This window comes from Neolamprologus brichardi, chromosome 3, assembly GCF_056152115.1.
Source record: "Neolamprologus brichardi isolate AB-2024 chromosome 3, ASM5615211v1, whole genome shotgun sequence".
Lineage (NCBI taxonomy): Eukaryota > Metazoa > Chordata > Actinopteri > Cichliformes > Cichlidae > Neolamprologus > Neolamprologus brichardi.
Window position 1 is genome coordinate 51,022,108 of NC_142106.1, and position 10,393 is coordinate 51,032,500.

At 40.2% G+C, this 10,393-nt stretch overlaps 1 protein-coding gene across 2 annotated transcripts in view; it reads left to right on the plus strand.

Moving 5' to 3' along the window:
* Positions 1-1,899: 1,899 nt before the first annotated feature.
* The window catches only part of mtm1 (myotubularin 1), a 29,320-nt gene continuing 20,826 nt past the window's right edge, over positions 1,900-10,393 (plus strand). For both annotated transcript variants that reach the window (XM_087837840.1, XM_087837841.1), the window contains exon 1: positions 1,900-1,979. The gene's annotated coding sequence lies outside the window, so the exon portion shown is untranslated. The remainder of the gene's footprint in view (positions 1,980-10,393) is intronic.

Genomic DNA, 10,393 nt, shown 5'->3' on the forward strand with positions numbered 1-10,393 from the left:
GCTAAACTAACATGGTTAGCACCAATGTTTCGTGCTTTCACAGCGAGATTACATTTCAGATCCTACTGCGGGGTCGTAATAGTTCTTTGGACGGGTTTCTTCTGTGGTATAGTCTGAGCTGCAGCTGACCATACTGACATTTTTTAATAGACTCTTGTATTTTGATGCAGTACATCCCATTTACCAACAGTTCTGCTGATGCAAAGGTCACGTCAGTAGATGATGATACTGTTTGATTTGTCCAGAACCATGAGGGCATGGGTCATCATTTAAAACAACCAAGTTGTGTTAGTCTATAGATTCCTCTACAACTCTACCGTTTCTGTCCTTCTAGCACTCAGCTACCGCATTCATTGCATAACAAACAGCATTATGCAAACATTGCTAGTTGTCATCATTAGAGCCTCTGTAGAACGAGTCCTCTGTGTCTCATTCTAAATGGTGACTTTCATTCAAACCTTTGTGATTAATCTCCTTGCATCCTTGCAGCCTTTCTGCAGCAGAAGCGATTTCCTGCGCCACATCTGGATTATTATCTGATTTTTTTCTGCCATTTTTGATTTCCACATTGCTTCAACCATAAACACCAGTAGTTACTTTCCACTGAATCATCACTAGCAGTTTATATGTTTATATGTTCAGCATAAACTTGTCTGGCTCCACTCACACTTTCCACGGGTTTGGTAACTCTGATAACTCGAGTGATGCATTATATATTACTCCTTTAACCACTAACTGGTTGGGACACGTTTACACTCTTACCCAACAAATTATTAATCTTCAGTGCTTTAACAAACATGTTAAACCCCTCCTCTTTATGTTGGTCCTGTCACATCACTAAAACAGGAAACAATACACACTGAGACCTGAATTCCAAAAGACTGAACCACAAAACCACAATAAACTCAAAAACCGGGCCAAAGACACAGGACCAAGATGGTTTTCCATCATTTATATTCACTCATAGTGTGCAAGTTTGCCTCACACTTCTTTTAAAATCCCAGTAAAGAAAAGTAACTCTTTAACTTTAATTATAGTCAATAGAACTTTTAGCTCTTTTTAAGTCATAGCTAAAATTTCAGGGATGATTTATGGTTAAAAAGCTTAAGATAAGATCCCGTGTGGCAGTTACCATGGACTGTGGAGTATTTGAGAGTTTTTGAAAGTAAACAGGGAATCCTGTTGTTTATTTTTCTGCATATACAGGATTGGCTGGCTAAGCTGGAGAAGCAGGTTGGAGGCGTGCCCAGCCCGACTGAAGCAGTGACAGTTGCTGCTCATTACTAGTACTCACCTTGCAGGATCCAAGTCCGGTATGTGGCTTCGCTGAGACAGGAGCAATTAATACATGTTTTACTAAACTGGCATATACAAGGATACTGCTAATCACATGTGCACTATTGCCAAAATTAATTAACACATCTAATTAATTATATATGCACTGGGACAAGTGCTCAACGTTAAGAACCACTGCATCTCACACAAGACAGAACTGAAAGCCAGTCAAAATAAATTTATATTAAAGGGAGGAGATGGGAGCTGAAATGGCTGATTCATACTGGAAAAATTGGTAAAATAAATAAGCGATAATGTGAAATAGCACTACTCTAGACATCAGCACAATAGGTTAGCTTATAACATTTAAAACTAACAGTGAAAAATGATTATTATAAATTTTATTATTATTATTAATTATTAAATTATTATATAAAATAATTATTTCAGCTGGAGTAACCATATCTACATTAATATAAAACATGTATATACACGTCAACATAAAAACCAGGCACACCTGCTCCAAATGAGGCGTGTAGGCCAAGCCGTCCGAAAACTACATTTCCCTCGAGCCTTTGCGAGCTGTCGTTTGACAACTAGCCAATCCGTGCCATGACAGGCCGGCACGTGACCTAGAGTGAGTTCCTGTTGTAGCTTGAGGGAAACAGGCCGACTTTCAGCCACGGGAGAATCGCAATTTGCGGGTAAGTTGAGGCATCTGGCCGGAACGAGGTCACCTGGGTATATATGAAGTGTTATTCGGAGGGCGTTGTCGCAGGTTTCTGCGCTCTGTTAATCAGAAACGTGTGAATCTCGGGTGGAACAAGCTGTCTTCCCGTGTAGGCCTGCTCTATTTCCTGGTGCACATCTGTGTCTATTGGAATGGCTGAGTTAAAAAAGTTAATTTAAGGCGTTTCGGCGTAGCTTTGTCTGTTTTTCACTCCGCTTCCTGCTGTGCTCAGATTTTTCCATGAACGCTTCCCAGTTTTGTCGCTGAATTGTAAAAAGACTGGAAGCCACACTTTCCCTGTGCTTGGAATATTTGAGCTGGTTTCGGACGCCGAAAGCGGCTCCTTGTGTTTTGTTCTGTTTCACAGCAGCTGACTAAGGCACGAGTGGAAACAGGTCTATTAACCCGTTATTACGCGATAATGCTGTTTCATGTCGCCGTGCTCCCAAATAAAATAAATTACTTGCAGATGCAGACTGCTTTTACTAAGTAAAAATGTTTCTGTTAGTTATGTTTATCATCATTAGTTGCCGAGTTTCTAAAAAAGTCAGAAGCAGCTTCAGCGTTGAACACGTTCAGGCACATCACGCGTGGAATTAACAGCTTTGTGCACAAAAATCATTAGTGGAGAAACATGGCTGTAGATCTAAACGAGCAGCCATATTTAGACATAGAAACTTTGCTGTTATGGGCTGACCTACTGCGCCAGCCTCTGTTTAGAGAGATCACTGCCCACATCAGCGAGTCGTTTAGGTTATTAAAAATCTTAAAAACAACAATATCGTCATGTTTTGTTTTATAAAGTGTCATTTCTTTTGTTCTTTAAAAGGGAATATGAAACACCAAATGTATAAGTTTACACCATTGAGCTCTGCTCTCAAAAACTGACACAGATATAACACCATCAGTGTAGCTGGATTTAAGAAATAAGTGCAGTTTTAAAAGCATATTTAGCGCCATCTTCTGTCTGTGCGGATCCTTAAGTCACCGGTTGGTTGGTTTCCATCAGCAGAAAGGTTGAATCTGTTCATCTGGACGTTTTCAGAAACGTTTCATCACTCGTCCTTCTTCAGTCTCAGCTGACTGCAGGTTTCCAACCTTATAAACTGGACATTTGCACAATGACTGAAACCAGCACCACTGAAGGAACAATGGGCTGGGAGGTCAGTTCATTCATCATTAATATGCAAACTATCACAACCATTGATCAAACATTTCTCCCAGTGGTAACGTCCAGATAAACAGATTTACTTACCTTGGTGACTGAGCGTGCACATAGACCTAGACTAACATTAGCTTATGTTAGCTAACTAGTAATAGACCCAATAACTCAGGGGAATATAAGGAGACTGAAACTAAAAATCAGTTCGAGGAGATCGCTTTTGTTCTTCCCCGGGCTGCAACAATGAGTTTTATGTTAAAACCAAGGATACACTGTCCACTTTTACTCTCCATCTCTTGACCAGGGGTTCCTCGTTGTTTGGCTAGCTGCACTGACACGCTGTTAGCCGTAATGTTCAGGTTTATAAATGAGGACAGTGTGGAGGAGAAGAGGCTGTCTGAGTCACCAGACCAACAAGCTGCAGTCTGACACTCGAGTTTTTCCACGATAGGCCGGATGCAGCGGTCATCCACCTGTCACCGGAGTGAAACAGGCTCTCCTCCGATCTGTTCTCATTTATTCAACCAAACATTGCGGCTAACAGGTGGATTTTCTCCTGTCAGTGCAGCTAGCCAAACAAGGACAAGCGAATTACTGCTAAAGAGACACAGAGTGAAAGTGAACAGCTTATATGTGGTTTTAACAAATCATCCCAGTGAAGATGGAGCTCCACATGTTTCTAAAACAAACTTTTAAGCTGTTATTTGTTAAATCCAGCTACACAAACAGTGTTATACCTGCATCAGGTTGTGAGAGCAGGGCTCCATTGTGTCAATTAGCCTCTGCATTTAGTGTTTCATGTCTCCTTTACAAGTGTTTCAATTACACAGGTGTTGATCCTAAATCAGCGGTCCCCAACCTTTTTTGCGCCACGGACCGGTTTATGCCCGACAATATTTTCATGGACCGGCCTTTAAGGCAGCGGTCCCCAACCCCCGGGCCTCGGACCGCTACCGGGCCGCGAGAGTTGAGGCTCAGGTGTGAAATGTATAGTTTTCAGGGTTTTTATCGGTTTTCAGCGTTATTTTGTTATCGTTTTTATTGTTTACTCGGTTTTCCTTGGTCTTTTCAGGCCGGTCCATGAAAATATTGTCGGGCATAAACCGGTCCGTGGCGCAAAAAAGGTTGGGGACCGCTGCTTTAAGGTGTCGCGGATAAATACAACAAAATAAAACTAGTACCGGTACCGAAAAAAAGAAAATTTATTCATAACACGCGTGAAAAGACCCAGGAAAACCGAGTAAACGATAAAAACGATAACAAAATAACGCTGAAAACCGATAAAAACCCCGAAAACCATACATTTCACACCTGAGCCTCAACTCTCGCGGCCCGGTACCAAACGACTCACGGACCGGTACCGGTCCGAGGCCCGGGGGTTATTATTATTACACTGCAAAAACTCTCTCAGTACACAGTGATTTAGGAACTAAAGAGATTGTGTTTGTGGTTACAACTTTAAATATTGTTCCTTGTATTAATGTTAGAATCGTTAACACCTTAAATATGGTGCTGTTTTAGTGTGTGACTGGGAAGATTCACACCCAAAATACCGACTTAAATCAAAGACTGACTAACCTAATATGAAATGAATGAGTAGTATTAACACTTTCAGTCCTATACAGAGTATTTCAAATGTATTGCTATAAAACACTTGAAACATATCGAACCACAGCAGCTATTCTCATTTTCTCAAACCTACTGATGACACACACTATATTTTTTCATAGGTTTTTACTTGTTACTCCACCCTGCTGTCCTAGCATTTCACAAAATGAGGAAGCATTCACTGCTGCTGGTTTCATGTACATTTGAGTCAGGATGTTTTTGAGTCCACTTACTGTTTTGCTTTAAAACCTGGTTTAGAACGGTTTGAACACTTTGGGCAATTAATCTTCGCTAAATAAACCACAAAGTGTAAGTGAAACATGACTTTAAATGTCCTGAAAAAGTCCTAAAGGTTTTGGTATGTCCAGGAGCGCCGTGGCAGAGACCAGACAGACATTCCTGTATTGTTGCTGCACTTAGGCAGTGTACAGTGAAGCGCCTTGTTTGGCCCTTTCATCAAACTCCATTTCAAAGTCTGAGAGCAGGAGGGAAATTGTTCATTGTTTTGATGAGCTGGGCTGTTTTTGGCAGAGCTGCGAGCATCAGGGCCTGCTCACTGCTTGTTAATACCAGGCAAAGCTGGGCTTGGTGGTGGCATCATCACGCTGTGAGGCTGCACGCAGCAGAAAGGAGGAAGAGCGCACACAAACGCACAGAGGGCTGCGAGGAAGAATAGCTCAGCGGTGCTGAGACTCGAGTCCGCGGCACGATTTCATCTGGTCAAATAAAACAGCAACACTGAGTGTCCTGAGGACGAGTCTCGGTCTGTGCTAAAGTGCCCCAAACTGATAGTTTTACAAAACAAACAAACAACCCTGGACACACCGATGATGTCATCACAACCCCCCTTACAGGAGATAGAGACGACCTTAATACAGCATTTTGTACCAAGAAGCAAACTTGTGTATGTGACACTCGGCTCTGAAGTGTTAGTTGAAGACGTTCTTCATTTGTTCTATTTTCTCATGTCATGTGTCAGATGTAACGTGATGATTTTCAGTAGAGTTTAGTTACATTCTGTCTGTCACACAGCTGTCAGTGACTCAGTGTAACAGAGACAGGTGGCATGTCTCTGATAGTGGGGTTTAAGTCTTGTTGTTTACTTTGAACGCATTTGTTGAAACTTATTCACATGATTGATTTTTGAAGTCGCTGAATTAAGAAGGAAGAGTTTTTTTTACTATCTTGATTCACAATCAGTGTTTTTATATTTTTCATTTTGACTTTTGGTTTTGAGTTGAATTTGGTCTCAGTTGGTTTCCTGAGTCGATTTTCAGTTCAGCTTTTATCTAAAAAAAGAAAAAGAAAGAAGTCTTGGTGCTAGTTTTAGTCTTTTGGGGATGTTTGTATCTAGTTTGAGTTTTTTTCTTTAGTTTCAGTTGTAGTAAGGATAATAACCCTGCTCACGACACACACTCGTTAACAAATTAAGACTGTTTGTCACTCAGTTTAATTCAGTTCAGTTGTAATTATCTAGCGCCAAATAACAACAACAATGTCCTCAAGGCTAGGGCTGTTCGATATAACATATATATCGGATGACGATAGAAAAACGTCTATCGTTTCATTTTACGCTATCGTTTGTTTCGTGGTGTCGCAAAATAAACTGTTTACGGCAATATTTTTTCATCGTTTTGATGGTCGCTGTAGTGGCTATATTAATTTGTTAAAGTTCTCTCTTTCTCTTATATTTAATATAACAACACTACGGACAGACAAGTGTTTGTTTTTATGCGTTGTCGTTAGCAACAACGACGGTAAAACCACCGCGTGTCCGCTTGTTCCACATAAACCTTTCACAATAAAGCTCAAGATCCTGTTGAGACTTTTCAAAATAAACTGAATCATGTGAAAGAGCAGATTATTTACGGATGAGAAGCAAAAAAGAGCCGTCAGGTGCTAAAAAATAAACCTTAGACTCAAACGTTAGAACAGGCTTTTCCCCGCAGCACGCCGTGTAATAAATACTCACAAAGAAAACGGCGGCCGTTACAACTTATGTCTAAAAATGTATCGTTTCATGCTTCGGTTAAAACACTCGACTCCAGGTACATGACGCGCAGCTGGAAACACTTCACGCAAGTCGAGCTGCCCGAGATTCACAGAGTTTACAGAAAATGTTACATTTTTGTGATTTATATCGTTATCGGACGATAGATGTCTTAATATCGGGATATGAGATTTTGGTCATATTGCACAGCCCTACTCAAGGCACTTTATATTGTAGAGTAAAGACAATAATAGAGACACTTCCAACAATTAAATGACCCCCTGTGAGCACAGGAAGAAACCTCCAGCAGGACCAGTCTGCGACCAGTGAGGGTTGAGGGGAGGGAACTGGGACAAAAGAGACACTTATGGTCCCAGTATGCCCACTGCAACAGTCTCTTTGCCTGCCGATGCAGACTCACAGTCAGTTGTATTTATACCTGCTGTTAAGGTGCATGAAGGCGCTGCAGTATATGGCCAGGTGGCCTGAAAGTCCCATTACATCATTTGTAAGTGACTCAAACACATAAAACACATATGTCAGACTCGAGATAAAGGAAAGAGCCAGAGGAGGCAGCGCGTACAAGAGGAAACACAGTCTGTGAGGTCGTAATCATGCTGAGACTAGAGCTCCTCAACTAGACGACACCAGTTATTTATATCTTATGCTAGTTTGCTGTAATCGTTATTTATATCATAAGTCTTGCACACAGTTTTAACGGCTGAAGGTTTTATTGCATATTGTCAGTCTGGGTGTTAAACTAAGCCTCACAGCGGTGTGATGTCACTGTTTCCACCTCCGTTAATGCACGTTGTTGCATCCTTGACTCTTGCAGGTCTGACGCTTGAAACCATTCGACGATGCCTGACAGCAAAAAGGTGGTTTTGCCTTTGAAAAGAAGTAACTGTGATGTACTCGAGGTCAAATTTATATATGTAGCACATTTAAAACAACAAAGTGCTGTACACTTAAATGATGTAGTTCTAAAAAGTCTGCAGAAAAATGTAACACAATACTTAACATTAAATAAAAAAGTAGAAAAAACAATTTAAAATTTTAATTTGGACAAAATGCAACCATCTATGATGATGTCACAGCGGTGCCAAGGAGAATAAATGTTTTAATAAAGATTTAAAAAACATGTGTGCAGTGTCTGAGCTGTGCAGCTGTGGCGTGGTATTCTGTAGATCTGGTGCTGTAGATGCAGGAGCTCGATCACCTCTCTGTTTTAATCTGGTTTCAGGATTACTTAAGAAACCAGATTAGGTTAGATGACCTCAGACCACGGTGATGTGTGCATGCTTTCTAACGCCTGTTAAGAGGCGAGCTGCCACATTCTGGACTAAAGATAAAGATAACTGTTCAACACCAAAGTTAAAGTAGTCCAGGCGGCAAGTGATAGAAGCATGTAAGAGGTAAAGCTTTACTTCTTCAGTGACTCTGAGTTGATACGAACAAACTGTAGTGATGACTGTTATTTGTTGGTCCATTTTAAGAAACCTGTTAAAAGTCGCGCCCAGATTTTTTACAGCAACATGACTGTAAGGAGCCAAAAGACTCACAAGAGTCATATTTACCAAAGCGTATGAAATTGGTCCTTCTTTCATTAAAATGTAGGAAGTTTATCCTCATCCAGGACTTAAAGTCACTAAGTTAACTTCAGCTAAATGGGCATAAACACCTGGATGTCACAGCAACGCAGTGGAAAGAAAGCCGATCTTTTCTAAAGATAGAAATCACGTACAATGAAAAGAGAAGTGGGCCCAGAATGGACCCTTGAGGTACTCCACAAGTGAGCGATGCTCCCACCTGTACAAAACAACTTCTGTTTGTCAGGCCTGATTCAAACCAGGTCAGAACTGTGACTTTAATCCAGTTTCATGTTGTAGAAGTAGAAGGACCCTGTGGTCCACAGTGTCAGAGGCAGATGTAGAAGCAGCGATTTTAGAGTTGACTTTCTTTGTTTCTGTGTTTGCAGACGATCAGTCTGATTTGACTCATTTAACAACTGAAGTTTTACTTGAAATAGATTTCTTTAACAGAGGTGATACATAATGCTTACTTTTTAAATGCTACATGAGATGCATTTATATGATTCTAGTTCTGATTTAATTTATACTTATTTAATTACAAGTATTTTACTTGCGTTTAATTAATTTCACACTATTGTTACATTTCAAGTAAAATAATAAAATCTTCCCTCGTGTGTTGTCGTGCAGTGCAGTGGATAGATGGTATCTTTGCTCACGCTTTTGTTTGGCGTCCCATAACTTGTGTAACTTGTGTAACTACCAGTCCAATGCGACTGAACACGGCTCTGAGAGAAATGTTGGTAGAGAGGCTCAGTTACTTTAATCAGCTGCTTAAATCTGACATTTTTTACTGTGCTTGCTGGCGTCATGTCTTCCTGCCTTTGTGGAAACATGTTTTTGACGCAGGCTGATTGTTTGTTGGACGTAAGTGAAGCAGCTCTGCAGTGCAAAGAGTTTAATAAAAAGTTTTTCTATCATTTAGATTGGATCAGTGACCTGATAACAGGAAGTGCTGCTGAGTGACAAGACCCAGCAACACAGCTAATGCACTTTAGCTTACTGCTTTGTAAATGGTACATGGACTGGTTCTTATATATATTCTTGTTTCAAATATCTTTTATTATTAGGAGCAAGTATCATGGTTGTTACAAATTGATAGAACTTATGCCCCTTTTTTTTCTCTAAGCTTACAAAACAGACAAATAAACAACATCAAAAGAAAGAAGGAGAAAAAAACAAAACAAAAAAAAACAACCAATATGGGCCCCAATCCCCCGACTGCCAGAAAAAAAGAAAGTTTATATTTTCCAAAGGTATGTAAGTAAAGGATGCCAGATTAATTCAAAGTCTTTTACATTATCATTCATGGTATATCTTATTTTTTCAAGATGAACAGTATTTGTAAGTTCTGTAAGCCACGTATTTAATACAGGGGTCTCTTTGCCTTTCCAAAGCTGCAGGATCAGTTTCTTTGCAATAATCAATGCATATGACATTTTCTCAAACCTTTTTTGAGAGTGTTGTAAATTTTGTGTTTCTTTGGAGATCCCAAAGATAATTACTATCGGATTTGGCTCAATCTTACTCTTAAAAATATTAGACAAGTAGGTAAAAATGTCACACCAAAAACCCTGAAGCCTTGGACAAAGTGCAAAACAATGTAACAGATTTCCATAATGTATCATACATTTTTCACAGAGGGGGGAGCAGTCTGGCTACATTTTGTGAAGTCTTTCCCTTGAGTAGTGTAACCTGTGTATAATTTTGTATATAGTGCTTTCTTTACTCTGCACTCAAAGCGCTTTACACAACTTCACACATTCGCACAACCATGTTTTCTGTGCTCGCTATCTTTCCATCTAACGTTCACACATTCCTACTCTGACGGATTAATCCGAGAGCACCTGGGGGTTCGAAACTTGCCCGAGGAAATTTGGCAGACTGGAGCAGATAGGGGTTGAACCACCAACCTTCCAGTTCATAGGTGACATGCCTGTCTCTTAAACAACATATTATACAGGATATCACCTGAACATTAGCATTTTATTAGTCAGTGTTTACCCAATAGGTTCAGTGTAATCTAGAATGTTCTCCTC